The following is a 15,566-nucleotide window of genomic DNA, read 5'->3' on the forward strand; positions in this document are numbered from 1 at the left end:
GAGATGCAGATATTATGTCCGTTTAACAGAGAAGGACTCAGGTTGAGTCAGAGGAAGTAAAAGTTAGCATGAACTTTGAAGTCAGACAGAGGAAGTCAGATTCCTCTGAAGTGTGGGAACACATGCAAGTTAATGAATGCTTCAGAGCCTCGGTTTCTTTGTCTGTATAATGGTGATAATATCATCTACCTTCTGTGTTTGTTATGAGGGTTAAGTAAAATAACATATGTGAAGCTCTCTGGTGTAGTTCCTCTTACATAAGGAACACTTAAAATTATTAGAACTATGCCTTAGGGTCAAACATACAGAAGGCACCCCTCACAATCCCACCACCCAGAATTAACTCTGTTATTATTGTGGTGTGCTGTTTTCCCCCTCAGTGCTTATATGTAACATGGCTGAGATCACATCACATATGGAGATGCAACCTGTCCCTAAGCAAGTGGCAGAGCTGGGCTGGCTCCAGGTCCAAGCTGTCCTGTGTAATCACCGGTCTACACTGCCTCTCTGATGTTAAGGCTTATTACATGGCTTTGGAGAAACTGATGAAAAAATGTTTAAATGTTTTAAGTTTGAAAGTATACACTTAGATTCAAAAGCACGTAAAGAAGCCAGAAGTAGCCAAAACAGTCCTATCATATGGTTAAAGGCTAGAATTTTGCCCGGAAAAGTTGTGTTTGATGTGGAAAAAAATTAACGTCTGCATATTTCTGTTTAGCCAACATGTTGTTAAAATATTACGGCTGGAGTCGTTACAATTACAATGAATAAATTTGGTAAAACTAATAAAGCAGTCATTTGACAACATTGATTAAATTGACACATTGAGTGAATTGATCATTCAACAGATTGAGTTTTGGGGTACACTGACTTTTGGCAAATTGGCTTGCATCTATCGGTCATGGAGTAGTATTGTTGAGTAACGAATATCTGAATGAATGAATGAATGCACTGAACCTTGCTATAAACGAAATGATCTTCCCTTCTAAAACTCAGTGACTTTTCAGTGTACAGATTCAATACAATCCCTCTCAAAATACCAACAACATTTTTCACAAAACTAGAACAAATAATACTAAAATTTGTATGGAACCACAAAAGATCCTGAACAGCCAAAGCAGTCTTGAGAAAGAAGAACAAAGCTGGAGGTATCATGATCCCAGATTTCAAGATAAACTACAGAGCTGTAGTAATCAAAATAGTACAACACTAGCACAAAAAATAGACAAATAGATCAATAGAACAGAGAGACCCCAGAAATAAACCCATGACTATATAGTCAGTTAATCTATGACAAAGGAGGCAAGAATATACATGGGGAATATACAATGGGGAAAAGACAGTCTTTTCAATAAATGGTGCTGGGGAAAGTGGATACCTACATGCAAAAGAATGAAACTGAGCCATTTTCTAACACCATACACAAAAAATAAACTCAAAATGAATTAGAGACCTAAATATGAGACCTGATACTATAAAAATCCTAGAAGAGAAGAGAACACAGGGAGTAATTTCTCTGACACTGGCCATAGCAATTTTTCTAGATATCTCTCCTAAGGCAAAGGAAATAGAAGCTAAAATAAACTATTGGGGCTATATCAAAATCAAAAGCTTTTGCACAGCAAAGGAAATCATCAACAAAGCAAAAAGACAATCTACTGAATGGGAGAAGATATTTGCTAATGATATTTATGATAAGGAGTTAATATCCAAAATATATAAGGAACTTACACAACTCAGCACACACACGCACAGAAAAAAAAAACAACAATCCAACGAAAAAAAGCAGAGGACCTGAATAGACATTTTTCCAAAGAAGACATAAAGGTGGCCAGTAGACACATGAAAAGATGCTCGACATCACTAATCATCAGGGAAATACAAATCAAAACCACAATGAGAGATCACTTTACATCAGTTAAGATGCTACAATAAAAAAGCAAGAAATAACATGTTGGCAAAGATGTGGAGAAAAAGGAACCCTTGTGAAAGGTTGGTAGGAACATAAATTGGTACAGTCACTGTGGAAAACAGTATGGAGGTTCTTGAAAAAATTAAAAATAGGAATACCATATGATCCAGTAATTCCATTATTGGGTATTTACCCAGGGAAAACAAAAACAGTAACTTGAAATGATAATATGCACCCCTATGTTTATTGCAGCATTATTTACAATAGCCAAGATGTGGAAGAGTCCATGAACAGATGAATGGACAGGGAAAATGTGACACACACACACACACACACACACACACACACAATAATATTACACAGCCATACAGAGGATGAGAGCATGCCATCTGAGACAGTATGGAGGGACCTAGTGGGTATTATAGAAAGTAAAATAAGTAAGACAGAGAAAGACAAATATCATATGATTCCACTCATAAGTGGAATGTAAAAAAGAAAGCCAAATGAATAAACAAACAAAAAGCAGGATCATAACAAACTAATGGTTCCTAGAGGGTAGGGTTTGGGGGGTTGGGCCAAATGGGTAAAGGGGAGAGGGACATACGGCCTCCATTTACCGAATGACTAAGTCTTGGGAATAAAAGCACAGCATAAGGAATATGGTCAGTGATCGTGTAATAGTGACGTAATGGGACAGATGGTAGCTATACTTGGGGTGAACATAGCATCATGTATATATTTGTCAAATCACTAAGCTGTACACCTGAAACTAATGTAACATTATGTGTCAACTATTCTCATATTAGAAGAGAGAGAGAGAGAGAGAGAGAGAGAGAGATCAGATTTGTGGTCACCAGAGGTGGAAGAAGGAGAGAGACAATAGGATGGTGGTCAGAAGGTCCAAACTCCCAGTAATCGGATAAGCAAGTACGGGAGACGTAACGTACAAAACGATGACTAGAGCTAACAGTGCTGTATGATGTACAGGAAAGTTGTTAAGAGAATAAAGCCTAAGAGTTCTTGTCACAAGGGGGAAATTTTTTCCTTTCGTCTTTTTTTCTTATTGTATTGATATGAGAAGATGGACGCTAGCTGAACCTACTATGGTGATCATTTCACAATATATGTGTATCAAACCAACATGCTATACACCTTAGACTTACACGGTGATGTATGTCAATTATTTCTCAATAAAAGTGGAAAATAAAAAAATAATAAAATGGCACGCACACACACACACACACGCACGCACACACACAAATTCAATGAGTTTACATGATGTCAGCATTTTAAGAGCCTTGAAAGTTTCCTGAGACAGAAATTCTGGTTCTAGAATCATGTTGTGTGCACTTCTGCTCCAAATCCATGCCAATGGCCTTGGTTGGTTGCTCAGCATCCACCAGTGTTTCCCGGTGGTTCAGGGTAGAAGCCCACACACTGTGGGCTTGGAGTCAGAGGAACCAGGTTCCGACCTCATTCGGCTCACCCAGAGCCAGCCCCAGAACACTGGCCAGCCGGCTCATCCTTGAACTGTTTCCTCATCTGTAAAATGGGCATAGTTCTGAAGCCTGCACCCTTCCCTTGTTCCTGGCATGACTGTCAAAATCAAATGAAATATTTAAGTGTTCTCTGGGAGCAGGGAAGTGCTAGATGGATGTGAGTTCGTTATTGTGAAGCAATTAGACCTCAGGGTCCAAAGTCCACTGGTGTGGTGAGGAAGGGGTAGGATCTTCCTGGGGAAGGAGGGCCTGGCCTGCTCTCTCCTTTGCTCTTTGGCCTTGCCCTTCTGGTCACTGACACCCGGGACAGAGAGACGCATAGACCTATTAAACTGCCCCCCACAGGTCACCTGCCTGTGAAGGGCAGACAAACAGCAGCAGCCTCATAACCAGCGCCTCTCCCCTGGACACTTCAGGCTGAGGTTGTCTGTGCAGAGCCACTGCAGGAGGGGTGAGGAGAGCAGCCTGGCCTCTCCCACAGTCACTCCTGGGCCCACAAGGGCTGCTGATGCCCCCTGGTCTGGCCCTTCCCTCTCACCACAGCGCTGAAGCCAGCCTGTCAGTGTTCCAAACTAATGTCTACTGGCCACCTTTGCTGACTCACAGAAAGAAACCTGCAGTCAAGGACACCTCACTGGGGAGGGCCGAGGAAGGGACAGAACACAGCTGGGTGTGCCAAGAGAGCCTGGGAACACCAAAGACAAAAGAATGGTAGTGGCGGGGAGTGGGGGGAGAAGTCTAGAAAGCACTGTTTTCTTGTCTCCTCCCTTTTCTCAAGTGCAAGAGTGAAAAAGGAGAGGAAGGGCATTCTTCAAAGGGAAAAAGCAACCAGGGTCGGCTTTCAGTGCTTGCATGGGTGACAGTACACAGGCACTGCCATCAGGAGACCTACCATCGCTCAGTGAGGCTGCGGGCTGGCCGGTTCAGGCCAGAGGCCCTCCAGCAGCTTCTCGCCTCACAGCCAGGCCGCCTGACCTGCGCAGGCCTCTTGCTAGCAGCCAACCAGTAACGTATCACCCACTCATTCTGGCTTACTTTCTCTTTCGTGACTTGTATCAGCCCTAGCATAGGCTCACTGTAGCAGTTCGCTATATGTGTAAGGTACTTCTTTCCAGAAAGCGTCACACCCACCATCTGAAAACTCGTACACTGGAGGTCACAGGGTTTAAAGCACTTCGGTACAGATGGACTGTGAACTGAAAGGTTCTGAGGTTACTCACTGCAGTGATTATCTCGTATCAGCTGGGACCTCCATCTTACCCCTTGGAGATCTGGTTCGACTTGTCCTGAACCCCAGTTCCAAGGCCTGTGACCAGTGTGAGTTTTCGACTATAACAGGCCCCAGGCCCTTTCAATTAATTTTGGAATTCACATTCCACATCATAGCAAACACGTTAGAATATATCCATATTTCACATTAAATACAAAATGTTTGCTAGGCAAAAAAAAAAAAAAATCAAAATGAGTTTTGTTTTCGAAATTATTTAGCTACTAGTCATTCATTTACTATATGATTATGATATCTAGGCGGTCATCAGACATGCACAGGAAATTTTATAGGGTGAGAATATCAAACCATAGTATTACTTTCAAATACAAAGGATTTATAAATACGAAATTTAAAACTGCAGTTGACATAATTACATGTTTTATAGATGTTTAAATAAAATGCTTTACTTTCAATTTTATACTTTTCTCCTGTGTTTAGACCTGGTCATTGTTTTTCTCATGTTTTCACGGGCCCTTGAAAACCGTACATCTGCCAGAGGCCCTGTACGAATGGGGGCTGCAGACCAGGTGGCCTTGCTGGAGGTTGCTAAAAGCCTTCCCAAGATTTTGGCCTGCCCCTCACCTCATTTCTAGCATCCTTCTGATTCCTTTCTCCTGTATAGCTGCTCATGCTTTGGTTTCAGCTGGTATGAAAACTGGGCACAAAGCTCCTTCAATGTCTCCTATAAAATACCTCTTGGCATTTTTTTGTATTCGGTATTCACCTCTTGGTGGAATCCTGGATCAGGGCTGGTCACCAGAAAGACTGAGGATAATCAGAAGCTTGGATCGTTCAGCCTCAAAGCCCTTTCTCTGAAGAGGGCAGGGGGCTGGAAATGGAGTTAATAATCAACCATGCCTACATGATGAAGCCTCCATAAAAATTCCTATAATACCAGGTTTGGGGTTTGGGGGACTTCTGTGTTGTTGAACACACCTACATGCTGAGATGGTGCCCTACTCCACCTCCCTCCTCCTCAGGAGCCCTCTGGATCTTGTCTTATGCATCTCTTCATCTGCCTCTTCACTCATTACCTTTACTATGTCGTTTATCATAAACTGGTAAAACCTAACTCCTTCCCTGATTTCTGTGAGCTATTCTAGCAAATTAGTGAAGCCAAGGAGGGGATCATGGGAGCTCTATTTCTAGCCAGTTGGTCAGAAGTACAGGTAACAGCCTAGGATTTAGGATTGGCACTTTAAGTGGGCTCAGTCTCGTGGGATTGAGCCCTTCACCTATGGGAGCTGATGCCAACTCCAGGTAGATAGTGTCAGAACTGAACTGAATTGTAGGACACCCGGCTAGCGTCGAAGAATTGCCTGAAGTGTGGAAAACCCACACGTCTGGTGTCAGAAGTGTTGCAGGCATGGTAGTGCATTGATTTGATCATTTTGGTCAGATTCAGAGTTTCTTCACATCAGGAAAAGATTGGGGATTCTTTGTGTAAGGGTATTTCACAACATATAACACATTACACTATGAAAACAGGGAGATGGAAAAGTTTGCCGAGGCAGGCAGAATGAAAACAAGCCGTTTCCCATTAAGTCTCTTCAGTTTGCATCCTGAAGGTGGAGCTGACTTTTAAACTTGCCCACCAGCAATGTGGAGTGTGGCTGGAAGGCGCCCATGCTGCTACCACCCTGTGGGTTCTCATACAGTACTCGGCTGTGACACTCTAAGGTGAGAAGGGAGAATGGAGCTTCAAGGCTCATACTGGTGAGACCAACGAAATCCCTCTGGCAAATCCAAGAAAATCTAGAATTCCAGAGGGCCAGGGGGAAATCACAACTTTCAGACTGGGATCAAACTTCATCAACTTTCATAACTGGGAGATGATGTCTAACTTGCAAATGCCTGTGCTGCCAAATGAAGCCAAGTTCACTTTCCTTGAGGTTGACCAACTGCAAAATAGAAGTATGGGGAGGGAGTACATGTGGGGATGTGGGGGCCAGAATAACAATCCCATCTTTTCTGGTAAGCTTGAAGGCGGGGTGGTTGGGAGACGATGAGAGAAATACCCATTCTAGAATTCCTATTCTTGTTTGTTCCTGTCCTGTCCTCCCCACCTCCCTCCTCCTTCCCAACACACACACACACACACACACACACACACACACACACTACTTGCAGCATGGAAACCATTTAGCTGCAGACAGATGACTTCCCAGGCATACTGTTGGGAGTACCTGGAGCAAATCACTTCCTTCTCTATCCCTGGGAAAGGTCTCTCTCTTGCTTAAATCATAATTCAAACAGTCTGCCTCCAGTGAGCTGAGACTGAGATAAAGTGCACCAGCACCAACTGCCTGAGCTCCAAGAATTAGGAACAAGACAAGATAAAGAGAAGGTGCCTTTGGGGTAATGCAGTGCCTGCTTCAGACAAACCTGACCATCAAAACTGAGAGAGAGAACGTTTTCACTTCTCTAAACCTAAATAATTATTTTAAGTAGAAATATAAAAAAATATTTTAAAATATGATTTTAAGGGGCACCTGGGTGGCTCAGTTGGTTAAGTGTCCGGCTCTGGATTTTGGCTCAGGTCATGATCTCATGATTCGTGGGATCGAGCCCCGGATCGGGCTTTGCACTGAAAGCACAGAGCCTGCTTGCGATTCTCTCTCTTTCTGCCCCTTCCCTGCTTGCTTTCTCTCAAAAATAAATAAACTTTAAAAATATGATTTTATTTATAAGATTTCTATTTACACAAAACTTTCTAGGAATCTATGTATCACATGAGTGTCATTTCCTCACTAAAATTAGATTATATCCAGTGATTTTTATAAAAACTGTTGGAACAAGCTGATGGGATAAGTATAAGAGCCTTCCTTTAGAGTAGACAGGCAGCAAACTTGTCCTGTAAAAAGCCAGATAGTAAATATTTTAGACTTTTGGAACATAAGTCTCTGTTACAACTACTCAACTCCATAGCTGTAGCACAAAAGCGGCCCTAGACATCACATCAATGAATGGATGTGAGTGTTCCAGTAAAACTATAAACACCGACATGTGAATCTCATATACTTTTCACATAACATGAACTATCATTCTTCCTGTGAATTTTTTTCAGCCATTAAAAAATTTAAAAATCATTCTCAGTTCTCAGGTTGTACACAAATAGGTGGTGGGTTGAATTTGGCCCATAGGTGATACTATGCCTTGTTTATAAAATTCCCAGGACACAAATATAATGAAGGTAATGTAGTGTTTTTGGTTAATGTAATCCATTCCCTATGGTTATGGTATTTTAAAATAAGACAAGTGGTAAACAAAAAGAAAGTTAAAGGAATAAATTATTAATACAGGAATTTCAAGAAGAAAAGTATTTTCAAGAAGGTTCCTCATTTGACACTTTGTAAAACAACTATTGACTTTTCCTTCATACAGGATGGATTTCACCTCTATCAAGTTAAATAGACTTTTATTGACCTGTATTATATTTCAGATAAAGACAATGAAAAAAACAGTTCCTGCCTTTTGACAAGGGGCAACTGCTCGTAAATAATCAAAGGTCCTTTGTATTTAGTAATAGTATCCAACCATTCATTGAACAAAGCATGTGTTGAACACCTACTTCATGCCAGGTCTTGGCTTAGGTGCCAGAAATTCCAAGATAAATAAATTCCAAAGATGTTTATTGCAAGTGACTTTCTTCCTCACTTCACTTAGCTCTTATCTTATTTTCTTGAGGAAAACCAGAGGCAGTAGGTATGGAGGGTCTAGCTGGCTGTCCCAGATGGAATATCAAAGTGGGAAACCAGAGCGTGACTACTACCTAGCTTAGCAGGGCTGGGACTAGCGTGAGGTGAGTGAGACGTCGAGGGTATAAAGGTCAAGGCAGCCTCACACACAAGTGCTGCATGACCTTGAGAATGAGCACCTCCTTATATCTTGCACCCAGGGCCTCTCAGTTGTCTCACCCTAGTCCTGGCTTGTGCTTTAGCTCCCTCAAAGCCCTGCTGTGGTCCTGGGAGGGCTGGAATATAGGCCTTGATGGGTTTGGGCTACCTCATGTTCACGTCCCCTTCCTAAGATGTCCCAATTTCCTCATGAGGAATTCCTCCTTTCTCAAGGTAGTCTTGTGGAAGCCTCCCCTGCCACTCCCGCCCCAGCCTCACCTTCAGGGCCTAGGATGGTGTGAGGGTCTGAGCTTGGTGTGGGCATCACGTCTTCCCTTCCTGGACTGTGACTTCTGAGCTGAATGAGTTGTTTTCTGTTTTCTTCTCACCACCCACATGACATCTACAGCCTTTCTGAGTGATGCCAATGTCACATTCCAAGCCACACCTCAGAGCCCTGCTGTTCCAACTGTGGTCCACAGACCAGCCGTGCTGGCATCACCTGGAGCTGGTGAGAAATACAGATCCTCTAGCCTGCCCCAGACCACAGTCAGAATCTGCACTTTGACAAGATTCCAGGTGATTCCCGTGCTCATTTAAAAGTGGGAAATCTATTGTATAACTTTCCCCCACCTTCCTCCCCTTGGGTTTCACAGCCACAAGGGCCTGGGAAAGGGCCTTCCTGGGAAGTGCACAGCTTGCTGAAACTCAAGAAGGCTCAGCGCTGGCCCTCCCCTTCCTAATGGGCTTGCTCTCTAAGGACTCCTCAGCCCAGGGCTCCTTAGACGCACTCATCCAGTCTCCACTGGATGGCTGACACTAAAATAAAAATATAGGCATTGGCTTCAGAAAATGGTGACAGTACCACCCTTTGAATCAGCCTCTCTCCAGAGATGCTCCTCCCCTGTAAAAGTTTGGGGTGGTGAGGGGCGCTTTGGTGGCTCTATTGGTTAAGCGTCCAACTTCGGCTCAGGTCATGATCTCATGGTTTGTGAGTTTGAGACCCGCATTGGGTTCCGTACTGACAGAGTCTGGAGCCTGCTTTGGATTCTGTGTCTCCCTCTCTCTCTGCCCCTACCCGATCCACACTCTGGCTCTCTCTCAAAAATAAATAAACATTAAAAAAAAAGGTTTGGGGTGGTGGGTGCAGGAGACTCAGGAAGCTACTTCAAAGGGTGAAGTTTCCCTATAAAGTCCCTGAGACTGACACAGGACGGTGGATGGTGTTGGTTCTCTTAGAGAAGGGGCCTGCTCTGTCTTCCTTTCAGAATGGGCCAGGGGTGAAGAAAGGGCATTAACAACCCTACTATTTCCTGATAGCCTGCCATGTACCAGGCCTGGACAAATTTGACCTTTCATTCTTTTTTTAAAAAAAAAATTTTTTAATGTTTATTTATTTTTGAGACAGAGAGAGACAGAGCATGAACGGGGGAGGGTCAGAGAGAGGGAGACACAGAATCCAAAACAGGCTCCAGGCTCTGAGCTGTCAGCACAGAGCCCGACGCGGGTTTCGAACTCACGGACCGCGAGATCATGACCTGAGCCGAAGTTGGCCGCTTAACCGACCGAGCCACCCAGGCGCCCCAACCTTTCATTCTTTAACACAACCACGAAGGACAGGCTTTCACAGAAGAGGAAAGTGAAATTCACAGAGCACAAGTAACTTGCCTCAAATTTCCCAGTTGTTAGCTGGGGAGAACTCCAGGGATAGAACAGGTTTTATCAGTGGTGCAGACTCACAAAAACACATGAAAACATAACACATAGGATGTAACTGTGGTTGGCATTTGCCCCATGTGGGTAGTGATGACGACTCTGGGTATGGGTGTGTGTGAACGTGCATTGGGGGAAGGTGGGATGGGGTCCTCAGGAGAGTCAAAGGCACAGGTGAGAAGCTTGGAGAGGAACCCAGCTCCTCGTGATGGTGGGCCATGGCATTGGTGAGATACGTAGTTGGCTTCAGATACCGTTCACACATTTATAATTCAAAATAAAATATCACTATAAAATAAGTGGCAATAGACCAAGGATATTCAAATTTTTCCAATGATGACTGCATCAATGCTTTTTTGGGAGAGATATAAAACATTAAATTCTACCTTTTTTTTCCCTTCTTTTGGGTGCTCTTCTTTTGCTGATGCCCTCAGTGCCCATGCTTATAGGACCCATCTTAACACCAGCTCTGAAGCCAAGAGACACTCCCCCAGCTATTTGGAAGTGGTGGTAACACCCTTCACTTGGAAGACCAGTGGTATGCCTCATTGTTAGGGAGGTGGGGAGGCCGAAAACTTTAGTGAGTCACTGCTCTAAGGATTTTGGAGTGCTTGTTCTCCCCATTCCTGGGCTCTGAGTCAAGAATGTAACTGAAGCCCCAGACAATGGAGTGTGAAAGAAAAGATGTTCCCTAGTGTCAGATACCCTAGCCAACCGGACCCAAAAGCACAGAACAGGTGCTTGGCTTTAGTTCCTGGTGCTGGCTGGGTCCCTGCACCCTGCCCCACACCCCACACCTCTCTAGACAAAAGTCACAGTTAAGAAGCATGGGCTCCTGCCTCCTTCAGCATATCTAGAATCTGCTCCAACTGAGAATAGCCTGTTCCTCCTGCCAACCCATTCTTTCAAGGCTAAAGATACAGAAGGCAGGAGCTGCAACCCAACAGAGGACACCAAGAAGCAGGACCTTACATGTAAGGATTTCACCAGAGGAGGATGAGAGTACTTTATGGTCTGAAGAAAACTTTCGTGTGGCCTAGGTAACCTTCCAGTGTTCGGGGGAATAAGATCAGCAACGAGGCGAGCTGGGTTTTCACAGTGTTATTGGGAAGTTCCCAGGAAACCAAACCCTGCAGGCAAACCCCCATCATGCTCTGGTGAAGACACAGGAACTGGGTACACAATTTTGGATGCCACGGAAGAGGTGACTCCCTGGAAAGCTGGCGATGGTTGGTCATTCCCTTGGTCACTAAGGGTCTACTCAGGCCCTTCTCCTCCTCACTGGAGAGGGGCTGTCTACACTATTTACCAACCCTGGCTTTGAGTCCTGAAGGGATGTGAATCCTTGCCTCCTTGTGATTTCAAAGGGAAGATCCCACTGAACTATCTGGCCCTGTACCATCCTGATGAACATCAGAGGCGCCTCATAGGTAAGTATGGAAGGGACAAGGGCAGCCTTTTCTTTGAAGCCTGAGGAGGATGGCTATAAGGGCTGAACACAAGGACACAAGACTCAGGTATATTTAAGAGATAATAATACAACAAAAGAAGTTGTCCATCATGGAGTTTTTTGGTATCAGGCACTGTACTGAAAACTTGACATGCGTTATCGTATTTAGTCATGACCTTAATGCAGTTACTGTTAGTGTCACCCCCATTTTACAGATAGAGACGTTAAGTAGCTTACTCAAAGTCACACAACCCAAGATGGCTTTCAAATTCTGCTCTAACTCCAAAGCCTGAGATTGTAACTGCTGTCCTAGGCTGGGTTCTCTGTAATGTAGCTTAAGTTAACTTATTGCTGCTGCTACCCTCTGTCACTGTTCATTACCAGTGATGAAGCGTCTTCCTAAAACTGAGGCAAGAATGGCCCTGGACAGGGCCTCTGGGCCCACACACCCATTATTCACTTTTATCAATTCTGGGTCTAGACCGGGGTATAGGAGAGAGGGTAAGTGCTGTAAAAACACTGCTTAAAATCCAAGTTTCTGTGTTTTTGTTGGTCTGTGGAGATTGGGGAGAAACAGAGATAACATGTAGAGCTGGATTTCTTAAAAACCTCTATTTTAACCAGTTTAGGAAGTGTTTGTTTTGTTTCTTTTTTAAGAACCCAAAGGCTGGAACTCAAATGGGCTGCCTAGTCCTGGCTAGAGCAGGAATCACTACATAGTTAAAAAAACAAACAGCTTACCATTCTATTTAGGGTTTGCCTGCACTTAAAAAGAAATAGCTTTGTTTGTTGTTGTTTTTTTTAAGTGTCTGTTTCCATGTCCTATATATGGGAAATATCCTATCACAATGGGATAATGGGAAATATCCAAATCACAATGAATCTCTACCAGTTCTAGTTATGAAAGCAAAAAAAAAAAAAAAAAAAAATCAGAAACATTCCAAATGATCAAAAATAGGAGAATAATACATCATGGCACACTAACCATATGGAAAATCATATTAGTAATATCATAAAGGCTAGGCTAGCAACATAGATACCTACGCAACATTTTTTGAATAAATAATATAAAGTTTTGAAGAAAAAGCCCTAAATATATACACAGGTAAAACATACGAAAATATTATTTTTAAAAATGGAGGTGAGATTATGAGTGACTTTTCCTTTGCTGATTTTTTCTATAGTTTTAATAACGTAACAAATGAAAAACTCACAGGGTATACAATTATATTGTGGTTTGGACCTTATGTATACATTTTGGCTTATTTCCTTTAAAACCTGGTCTCCAAATCCGGCAGAGCTTTTCATTTGAGCTTGCAAATTGCTGCATGAAATTTACATTTTCCTTTAACTACATAATAAGTATCTATCCCTGTTATACAAATTGGGGCTAATTCTTCAGGTTAGAGTCTTTGTCATCCAAATTTAATTATGCCATATTTATCCATAGTGCTTACCATTTGGGGGTAGGAACCAAAACTAGAAAAGCAAAAGAAGAGTTCCTATCAATACACAGTGAAATTCAATTTTCTCACATACACCACCTCACTTTTCATCTTTGCATGAAAGCTGGAAAATGAATTATCCGGAGACCCCCAGGGCCCCTAACCTATTAGGAAGGCTGAAGTCTGGCAACCCCAGCAGGTCAGGTTGCTATCTTCTCTAAAGGCCACAAGAAAGAGCACTGGGGAATGGTCCCAGGGGAGAATGGAGTGTTCATGGCATCTCCCATCCATTTGCTTATCCACAAATCAAAGGCTCCCTGCAAATTTCCTTACTGGCATAGAAAGGTGAGTTTAGAGTCTCTAAGAGTCTATGCAAAGATTGAGAGATGCTCTAGGATAAAAGCAAAGGTATGGTGAGACCCCAAAAATGTAATAATTTAAAACAAGTTAAAATAGCCTAAGACAAAGAATAAGAAGGTGGGTAAGAAGGGAGAATTTTTCAGTTAAAATCTGGCAGAACAAAACTACAGTGAAAAAAACTTGGTGGCCTGAGTAAAGAGCAAAACCAAAGCATTTTATAAAGGAGCAGAGGTCTCGTTTCTAAGGTTTGAAAGGTAAGAGTGAATCGTGAACTGCCTGTAACTGGAGTACTTCTGAGAAAACGATGCAGCACACCCAGGAGGGCCTTTTCCACCGGTTTCAGGTGGTTAGCAATCTTTCAGGAAGGAGGCATGATGCCTGTGTTTTCAATGCACTCCTGTAACATTTACTCTCAATTTTCCATGCAACCAAATCCTACTGTTTTTATTTTTTAATGTTTATTTATTTTTGAGAGAGAGAGAGAGAGAGAGCATGTGGGCATGTGGGGGAGGGGCAGAGAGAGAGGGAGGGAGACAAGCAGGTTCTGCACTGACAGAACAAACTGTACAAATCATGACATCATGACCCGAGCTGAAGTTGGATGCTTAATTGAGCCACCCAGGTGCCCATTATTTATTTTTAAATGTGTGTGTGTGTGTGTGTGTGTGTGTGTGTGTGTGAGAGAGAGAGAGAGAGAGAGAGAGAAAGAGAAAGAGAAAGAGAGAGAGGGATCGAATGGGGCTCTATCTCAGGAACTGCGAGACCATGACCTGAGCTGAAATCAAGAGTCGGACACTTAACCAACTGAGCCACCCAGGTGCCCTCATATCCTCTCATTTTTCCAAGTCTGTGCACTTCTTCTGTAGACACTGAGGGCAAGAAGTCTATTTGATGCTTTTTCCTTATCGTCCTACAAACCCCAACCTATATAGTTCCTAAAATAATGTGCATGCTTCTTAGGTGAAAATGGAATTTCTTAGTCCCATAGGCTAAATCATGTATAATCTTAATTTCCATATATTCTCTAGTTACTAGAGGACAATATGGAAGTCCTTTCTGTGTTTAAGGGAAAGTGAACAAAACAAGAGATTGGAGTAGTAAAAAATTGTAACCGGAGAGGGAAGAGAGATCACAAGCCAGAAACAGACAGAAGCTTTCAAGTATAGAATTAGTAACTGAAGAGATGTTTTGCCAGATGTTTTGCCTGAACAGTTTTGCCAGGATTTGAGTCTAGAAACACTTCACTGAGGCACATTTTCTTTACGTTTCTTATATTTCTATTCCTAGACAAATTGTTCTTTTTCCTTTTTAATTTCTTGGGAAGGTGCTAAGGCAGACAATTCTGGAGTACTCTGGAAAGGAGTACTTGGTGAAAACAGGAAGAAGACAAATCATGCGAAAGGCAGTCTTCAAGCTGAATAAACCAGTAATTCATCACTTCTCAGCTGGGTTCTGAGAGGTACGACGTAGGAGTCCCTATGAAACCATCACCCACCTTAATTAAGAACAAAAATGAAAAACCCTACTGCCCAGGTGCTGGCTCACATTTCTAACACAGTCTCTGGGCTTTTTAGCACCAGTACTAAACCCTTTTGGGATAGTGACAGGGCTCGCTTCAGATACTGGTGTCCTTGACACATGATTCAAGCAGTTCTTTGGCAAACTGTTTTAGTGTGAAACATGGTTTTCACAGAGCAAGTGGGCATGGGGCAGGGTAGAGTGTGGGGCTGCTGATGCAGAATGTAGTCAGCCGATCAAACCTGGCTCATTGGAAGGCCACAGGGCTATACTATTCTACCGCATGTACCCGAGAGTTTAATATCCGATTTAGGAGATAAGAAATTCTTATAAGAAATAAGAATTCCAGTGGAAAGGCAGCATTGCAAATCCAGAGTATCTCCGGAGTTGAAAACAGATTAGGACTCACCAGGATGAAGTGTGCTTCCTTCTTCCCCCCCGAGCCCCCCACCCCCACCCCAACCCCATGCAACATACACCCAGAGGAACTTTGGCCCAGCCAGACCCAGGAGGCCCCTTGGGAGACAGGACCGACAATCCTGCACTGCACCCCCCCACCCCGC

The sequence above is a fragment of the Neofelis nebulosa genome, chromosome 7 (genome assembly GCF_028018385.1).
Source record: "Neofelis nebulosa isolate mNeoNeb1 chromosome 7, mNeoNeb1.pri, whole genome shotgun sequence".
NCBI lineage: Eukaryota > Metazoa > Chordata > Mammalia > Carnivora > Felidae > Neofelis > Neofelis nebulosa.